Here is a 9,341-nt window from a genome sequence, read left to right on the forward strand (position 1 = left end):
AGAAGCCCGCGAATACACGCAAATTGCCGGGCTCGAGGCACTTTGCATGTATTCGCGGGCTTATTTCAAGCTCGGAAAAACGCTTTTATGTAGCACGTATTGAGCAACAAAAAGCTGTATCGGGTATTTTCCATGTTTCTAGACGCACAATTTTCCCAGTGACACATTTAATCTAATTATACTAATTGAGAAGCTGATTAGTTAATTAGGACAAATTATGTAATTAGGTGGAATGCAAAAATAACCCGAGTACTCCATAGCGACGGCAAAGAACATTACCTTGATTCGGTCCATCTACGTGGCATTTGCATATTTTTAAGTATTGGTGCATGATAGTTGGGACAACTTGTATTGTTGCTGTCGCAATGAAAAGCAGGCAAGAGGGTGGATGGCTCAGTCTCGCAATACGATGGTGCAAAGATCAAGGAAGTACGAATGAACGTGCTTGCGATGCAGCCTAGAATGCGGTAATTCAGTACGAAAACCAGCAGATAACTTGCCGGTGTGGGGATCGAACCAGCAATCGGTATCGCGAGAGAATAACCGTCTGTGCCGGTAGAAAATCGGCGAAGCGGCAACCCTGTATTTGAAAGATGATGCCGTGTACATTTTCCAGAAATTTATGGTTCATTTCACTTATGTCATTTACAATCTTCTGTATGTTTTGTAATGATAAGGCAGATTGGAGGCTCCGAAGAGCTACTATAGATTCGCAAAACACGACCCATTTTTGTGGTGGTTCACCGGTGACATATTTTGCATTGGCACGGGCGGATGTAAATTCCATGTTGTCACGTGGGACACCTCGAAGGTAAAGTGGCCTTTTAAGATAACAGCAGTAATGACATTGTGCCATTGCCACTGACAGCAGCTACAGCTGAGATGGTATGCGAGGTCGAATCGTCGTTATAAATATTTAAGCCGTCTCGGATTTCTACTGTGTGGACGTATGTAAAAGGCGTATTTAAATAATTCACTTCACCCTGTCCGGACCTCAGCCCGCGTAACCACTCCCGGGCACAATTTCGCCAAGAAACGCATACATCACTGAACATGACAATCATGACTGGCTGGTTTTGTTAAGTAGTAGCGTAGATCATTTTTGTCAGGCGCATCAGCGAAATATATGGAAAGGCGCTGTTTGATTGCTGATGGATGCCAAAGTATCGGGCACGTGCTGCACAGGACCCGATCCAACCAGTGCGTTCGAGAAGACACAAGGCTCAGAACCTGTAAGGAGTTATGGTGCCGCGTTGGTAAGCTGACAGATACAGCCACAGACACATCCGACTACTCCACCATCACGCAATCAACAAGGGACACAACATCGTCTACCAGTGGATACCGGGTCACTGTGGAATTTCAGGAAATGACAGTGCGGATGACGCTGCCCGGTCGGCTCATGATGGCGCCCAGATTATACCCATACCGCTGTCAAGAACAGATGCAGCCACAAGTCTTCGCTCCCTCGCCCGTGAGCTTACACAGAATCTGTGGGACACCAGTGAATTCACGAACGCACGTCTCCACAAATTGGATCCACGTCTGCAACTCCGCCTACCACCAGGGTTGCCACGAGCGGAAGCAACACTTCTGTGCCGCCTGTGGCTCGGCGTGGCATTCACGAACTCATATTCATTCCGCATTGGAATGGCCGACAGCCCTACTTGTGACACCTGCGGCTGCGAGGAGACGATTGAACACCTCCTTTGTGACTGTCCCCGTTACGCAGTGCGAAGAACAGTGCTCGTGACCGCTCTCGCAAAACTGGACAATCGCCCCTTTACAGAGAAAAAAGCTCTTAGGACATTGGTCCAGACGGGCTTCGGCACTCAAGGCCTTAAGGGCTTTGTTGAAGTTTTTAAGGACATGCGAATTGTGCGACCGCCTTTGAACGTTGTAGAGCATAGTTTCGCGTTACTGTGTGAATTTTCTTTTATTTTTCTTTTTATTTTTCCCTCTTCTTTTTCTTTCTCCTTTTACTCCCTTTACCCCTTTCCCCAGCACAGGGTAGCCAGCCAGTACTTACACTGGCTAATCTCCCTGTCTTTCCTCTCCTTTGTCTCCTCCTCCTACAGCCACAGACGCTGGTTATGGCTGTAATTGGCATATAATGTGGCTGGCGAGCCGATGGGTGTCGTGCCTATAGTTGATATACTTCAGTTGAATGACGGCGTATTTCTTGAATGCAAAGCCCTTGGATATACCGTACTTTCGATTCTGTGATAAGCACTACATCCTGGGTTTTGCGCGGTTTTCCGACACAGAGTGTAACTTCAGGCTACTAGGGTTGTGTCAGCTTGCATTCGCTTGATTGAGACATCCAATGCAAGACTGGTGATGAACTAGTAGTTGAGACAAAAGTTTAATGAAGTTTGGAGAGCTAGCTTATTTTTCAATCCATTTTAGTGCCTGTGATGCATCGCAGCACCATTCAGTGTGAACTTAATATACTCTCGTCAATCGTCGATATGAGAGCTTTCCTTGTTAGCGTTCAGCCAAAGGCGATACAGTCTTGCTGACCATAACACCGACGAGCATGGCACTTATACAGGGCAGTACTGCCGACTTGTCGACTAAGGATATTATGTCACAGCTCTTCAGAAAACGAATGCTAACACCTAAGCGTTCCTGATGCAGTTATACTATATCAATGCCACTCCAAGCCTGATGTCCAAATACAAACGCTGTCAATGCACATCAATATTTGGACTGAGGAAGGCTGCAGATTTGATAGTGCATACTATCATTTTCTCACGTAGTGGCGGTGAAGGATAGAACTGGCAAAAGGGCTAATTAAATATGTAGCTTTTGCCCGCTGCGGTGGCTTAGCGGCTATGGTGTTGCGCTGCTAAGCACGAGGTCGCGGGTACAAATACCGGCCGCGGCGGCCGCCATTTCGATAGGGCGAAATGCAAGAACGTCCTTTAGGGGCACGTTAAAGATCCCCTGGTGGTCAAAATAATCAGGAGTGCCCCACTACGGCGTGCCTCATAATGAAATCGTGGTTTTGGTAAATGTAAAATCCCAGAATCCAAAAATTCAACTCCTTTATTGCGACCAGCAAGAAGAATCAACATTAAAAGTGGCGAGCACAGTTATCGGTCGTCCAAATATGATCTATGGGTGAAGCGCGCCGGAAATTCAAATATGACTCATTGCACATTCTATCGTAATCGCTGATGCTCGCGTATGCTTCTTCTTTATTTATATACACTAAAGTCCCACAAGGGGCATTACATAGGGAGGCGGGATAAAGCAGAGAGGAGGAGGAGGAAAAACTTTATTTTCGTGAGACCTTCGAATTACGTGAATTACTGGGTTATTTCTTCTGCCAGGCGGCGTGAGGTGGCCGTAAGTCCTTGACTTTCGGCAATCTCCAAAGCTTTGTTGAGGGTCCGCAGCTGGACTACGGGATCCGAGCTGGACACCGCTACCTCCCAGTCCGAAATGTTATTAAGTTGGAGTCCCGCCTTAGGCTTTATCCTGGGGCACTTGCTCAACATATGTGTCAGGTCCGCCTTATTCGCGTTGCAGTTTTTGCATTTAGGTGAGAAGCAGCCCGGTCGTACTTTACATTTTCAATTCCGTATCTTTGTGGGTTTATTGTTCTTATAAACGTTTGACGCCAAAGCTGCATTGACTTTTCTAGAGTCGTACATCGGACCATACAACGAGACAAGCGAAATCAACACACTATCAGACAAGTTGACAAAGAACGCAGAGAGGTTCGATGAGACGAAGCGTTGTAATGGTTCATTTGTGGCAACACATCACAGAAAAGAATATCAACATTTTTTTTCACCTGCGCCAAAGCATCCATGTCAAGAAACTGAAGCCAGTAAAGGTAACTGCGTTCTTATTTATTTTTTTCTCTTTTGACTTTTATTCGTGAGGACACATTGAGCCTCTTCAATTTTCTTGTTCTCGCTACCCGCGGGCTGCCAGAGCCAGCCAGAGGTCATGCGTTTTTCACGTGTTGCCTTGACAACCGCGCGGCGCACTGCGGGGCGCGTTCGTTTTTCTCTGGCCGAGTGGATTTTGGCCGCGGAGAGTTTTGGACGCTTTCTGGCTAGCAGACGAGAAAAAGAAGCAATAGTCGCTCGCCGCCATCACTGTGGGGATTCGACAGATTGCAATGCGTTCGCTTGAGGGCATCACCATCATATCAATGTTATCGCAACGTCTCCGGAAACTCTTTTATCTCACTAGTGTAGGATAACGGGCCGCATGCATGTGGTTCTCTGTGGAACGTTTTCTTCGATATTCCTTCGGTAGCTACATTAGGTACCCCAAGTAGGCATTCGATTGCGGCCAACATGCTTTCCTTTGCGTTTCTTCATTTCGGTGCCCCCCCCCCCCCCTACACACACGCGAAATACATTGTTGCGGCGCAGCGAATTGTCGCATAGTGAAAGTTCGATTTTGTTACTTCTTTTGCTAAAAGTAATGGGCAACGGGATTCTTCAGTTGCTGGATACTCTTATTGTATTATTGCGATAGCAATTATATAGACACTCAAGGCGCATTCCTGTCGTCGCCGTCGCCGTCATGTTCCGTATAAAGTCCAAGGGCGATAACTTCGTCAGCGGGGCAGTGGAGGGAGGGAGGCGGGCCTTAACATTATGTGATACGTGAATATTTGTGATTGCACAACATGTTTATTTGTCTTGTTTGACGCATTGTGCAGGGTGTTTTAGCTAACTTTACCAGAGTTTAAAAATATGCCGATGAACTTTAAGACGACGCGACCAAATGCATTTTGCTCACTTTAGTCTGCAGTGTGTCCCCCTATTTTTGTATTTTCTTTAATTAGATAATTAGTCAAGATTAATTAACTAACTTCTGAAGCAACGAAGCTAGGAAAAAAATTCCAATTAGAAAGTGGCAGAGTGGTTTGCAAAACGTCCGAATAAACAGTTTCTGCCTTTCTATCTATTAAGTATTAGTGTTTTTCAGCTCACTGCGGATTCCCGCGAAATACACACACACACAAAAAAAAAACCCAACGTGACATGCCCAAGCGTTCCGCGCACAAACAGATATAGCCGCGCTTCCGCTTAAAAAGCGACAGAGCAGCGACGCAAGCGCTGGCTATTCGGTTTAAGCTAGAAACCATTATCTCCTGCGCTTCGTAATGTTACTGACGGTCGTGGTGGTGGTAGTTCCAGACAGCGATAAACAGACTATTAAAATTAAATTACGGTGTTTTACCTGCCAAAACCACTTTCTGATTATGAGGCACGTCATAGTGGTGGACTCCGGAAACTTCGACCACCTGAGGTTCTTTAACATGCACCTAAGTCTAAGTACACCGGTGTTTTCGCATTTTGCCCCCACCGAAATGCGGCCGCTGTAGCCGGGATTCGATCCCGCGACCTCGTGTTCAGCAGCCCAACACCATAGCCACTGAGCAACCACGGCGGGTTAAACAGACTGTATCGTGCATCGACTGTTAAAGCGCGAGCGATTTCGGAATGCCCTTTTCTAACGAGGAAAAAGCAGACACGATCCTTGTCCTAGGAGCTGCAGGCGGACTGAGACGGCAGGCTGCAAGAATATTTCGAAGCTGGCACCCAGGTACGCGACCGAGCCCGATGACAATATTGAACTCCTACGAGTCGCTGAAGCAAACCGGCAGCTTCACAAGAAAGAGGCAGAGAGCTTCAGTCATAAATAATGAGGCTCGCTCCAACGTTTTGTCTTTCATAGCGGCTAATCCACACGCTAGCATGCGCAGCGGGAGCGCACAGCTCGGTGTGTCCAACTCAACTGCCTGGATGATTTTGAAAACAGCTGCACTGCACCCCTATCATCTGCAGTTGCATCAATGCCTGGAGTCAGGGGATCTCCAAAACAGACTCGACTTTGCAAATTGGATTTTGATTCAGGAGAAGCAGGATTCTGACTTTCTCACGAAGGTATCCGGACTGACGAGGTGAACTTTTCCCGAAATTGCCAAGTGAATATCCACAACGCACACTATTGGAGCTTGATCCTTTCATCGTGTTTGAGAGTGCTACGCAAGTTACTAGTTGCTCGTACTCGTAGTCACTTTCATTTGTTTAATTGTCAAGACAGGGTAGGGCCTTTGCTGAATCTTCTAGTGTTGTTGTTATTTTTCTTATTACTAATACTATTATTTTGTCCCTTTTCTTGCTGTGGCCAGTAGTATACAATTTCTTGTTGTCAGTAGCATGTGTGTATGTCCGCGATTGTAATTTATGCGACAATTTCTTTTTTTCTTATGCTGTGCTCTAAGATATACGATTAGTGCAATGTGTTCTATCTGTAAGTATTGTATTCAGCGTGTCGGCGCAAAGGTACTTTTTATTCTCATTTTATTTGCACTGGCTATCATTACTTCATCTGAAAAACGAGTGCTCTGGAAAGGCCGGGGACACTAATCAATCTTTTGAAATCAATCAATCAATCCTCGCTGCGTGCCTCATCGCGCAGTGTGCTTGCATTCCGGCAGCAAAATATGTCAAGTAATTGTCTACTGAAACAATCGGCTGTGCGCCAGTCTCAGTACCGAGATGCTTGGTCCCGTTTAAGGCACCTCTCTCTTTCGGAATACGATTGCAAAACGCAGTGTTTAGGACGGTTCGGCACTGTTGCTAGTGCGCAGTGATGCGGGAGAGCGTTTGGGAACCTTGCTCTATTGTGAACAATTAAATCAAATAACCATAAAGAGAGTAAAAATAAAGCTAACAAGCTGCGTAGTGGCAGTCAATACGTTCACACAGGAGCACATGAGAATAAATTTCTGGACGCAGTCTCGTGCTGGAGAGGCTCTCGGTTCCGTTGTAACGTCACCGTATCACCCAGTCGGCTGCGAGGACGAAGCGTTCAGGCCCCGTCCAGCACGGTTCTCTGGACGCACAACACGCTCAGAAGCATCAGCGGCAGCCTGGAGAAGCGATGCCCTGCACGGCCTCGGTGCCCGGCTCGTACGCCGCTCGCAACCCACGTGCGATAATCGCACGTGAGGGCCGCGCCCAGCACAATTACCTCTGTGCCGGACTGGAACGCTCCTCGGCGCAGCTCAGGTGCGGCAGCTCAGGGACCGGTGGTCCTGCTGGGGTCCGCCAGCGTCTTGAGCACTAGCAGCTGGAGCCCTGGTGCCTCGGACACCATCGTCCGCGCTCGGCTCGGCGGCCCTCCACACCCTGCCACGCGCGTCTCGCCCGGCAGGACCTCGTTCACCCCAAGAGCCCGGAACTGCTGTCCGCCTGGTCCGAACACTGCGAGATCGCGCCTCGTGCCCCCGTTTTTCTCGCTTCCTCCTCCTTCATGGTGCTTGAGTGTCTTTTTTTGCGGCTCTTACATATGACGCAAGGAAATGTTGCCGTCTGAAATTGCCTTCGGTTACTTCTTTGCACATAAATACATGATATTAACATAACTACCGAGAGGTCAAAATTTCCAGAGTCCTCGACTACGGCGTGCCTCATAATCAGAAAGTGGTTTTGGCACGTAAAACCCCAAATATTGTTATTATAACTACCGAGAAGGAATGCAGTTATCCGAGCGGTATTCGCGCACTGTGGTTCATATGCATGCACAGAGTTTATGCGGCGCAAGCGCAGGAGTGACAGACGTATTGAGCCAAACAACAGAAAGAAATCTAAGTGACAGGTACACAAGGAACAGAAGTCAGCTCACACCGTCAGATCACCTCAGATTTCAATATAAGCAAGAGTGGTGTCACACAAGCTGCGCATGGGCGTTGTAGCACTCTTGAACGAACTTCACACCTTTCACATGACATTGGACACCTTTCACACTTTGTTATTATTCGATGCACTGCGTTAAATTGGATTACTTGTACGACTTGTAGGGCTCGCGTTGCAGTATATTAATGACTACCACAGGCACAGCCGATGAGTAATGCAAGACACATACGCATAAGTTCGATAATATAATAACCAAGTTTGTTGGTGTATTTCTTTCGCGAGGCTTCATCGGCTGATTAAGGAAATACACCTATAAAATTTATAGGTTACAGGTTTATTGGTTATGAAGAACAAAGAAAACCGAGGGCCCGATTTGTTATTAGTCGTATCATGAGAAGCCAACAAAGACACCAAGGACAGCATAGGGGAAATGACTTGTACTTATTATTGGACTAAAGAAATGATCAGTTAATGGAAACGAAAGTGCATGAAAAAACAACTGGCCGCAGGAGGGGCACGAACCCACGTGCTCGCGTTACGCGTGCGATGCTCTAACCAAATGAGCTACCGTGATGCCGCTTTCCTATCCACTTTCTGGCGTATTTATGCTTATCTACTAGAACTAAACCTGGAAGTGTTAGCCAGCGCCACCACTCACAAATATTGGCAGCGGATGTGGAACATACTTTCTGCCGCAGGCGTCACGATTACGTGAAGTTTTTGGGTGAAGGCAACTGGTCAATAAACCCACAAATGCTACCTGAAGACATCAATGTTGCCGGATTCGAGACCCTCGTTATGTAATGAACGGGAAGAAAGCGAACTAACCGAGGGGCCCGATTTTTATTAATCATATCATAAGAAGCCAACAAACAGAGACACGAAGCACATCATAGAGGAAATCACTTGTACCTATTATATTGAATTAAAGAGATGATAAATTAATGGAAATAAAAGGGGATGAAAAAAAACAACAACTAAACAATGCGGCTCTCGCTTTCCCTTATTCTCGTTCATTACATAGCGAGACCTCTAATCCAGCAGCAAAAGTAGCTTGTGTGAGTTTAATAACCAGTTGCCTTCACACACACACACACACACACACACACACACACACACACACACACAAAAATATTATGTACACGTGACCCATGCGGCGGAAAGGATATTCCTCACTCACCGTCAAGGCCATGAGTGGTGGTGCTGGCTAACACTACCCGCTTTAGTTCTAGCAGATAAACATAAATGCCCCAACACGCCATAAAACACCCCAAAACGGCGCCGTGGCAGCTCAATTGGTAAGAGCATCGCACGCGTAATGCGAAGACGCAGGCTTGTGCCCCACCTGCAGCCACTCGCTTTTTCATCCACTTTCCTTTCCATTATTTTTTATCATTTCTTTAACTCAGTTATCAAGTACAAATAATTTCCCCTATGCTGTCCTTGGTGTCTTCGTTTATTGGCTTCTTATGATAGGTTTATTGGTTATCATTTATGATGTAATTGATAACCAAGAATGTTAAATATAGCCCTCGCGTTTTTAACGCCCTCGTTGAGATTAAACCTAACACCGTTCTGAGGCATCAAGATCTCGCTTAAAGGTGTCTCATACAGAATAATGGCGTATACTATCTATCAGTTGACGGCGTACATCTTAATCAG

General features: G+C 46.6%; 1 protein-coding gene across 5 annotated transcripts in view; it reads right to left on the reverse strand.

The window, feature by feature from the left end:
- Positions 1-7,145, reverse strand: part of raskol (Ras GTPase-activating protein raskol) — a 249,508-nt gene extending 242,363 nt beyond the window's left edge. For all 5 annotated transcript variants that reach the window (XM_065451149.1, XM_065451146.1, XM_065451148.1 and 2 more), the window contains exon 1: positions 7,015-7,145. The gene's annotated coding sequence lies outside the window, so the exon portion shown is untranslated. The remainder of the gene's footprint in view (positions 1-7,014) is intronic.
- Positions 7,146-9,341: the final 2,196 nt, after the last annotated feature.

This window comes from Dermacentor albipictus, chromosome 1 (assembly GCF_038994185.2).
Source record: "Dermacentor albipictus isolate Rhodes 1998 colony chromosome 1, USDA_Dalb.pri_finalv2, whole genome shotgun sequence".
NCBI lineage: Eukaryota > Metazoa > Arthropoda > Arachnida > Ixodida > Ixodidae > Dermacentor > Dermacentor albipictus.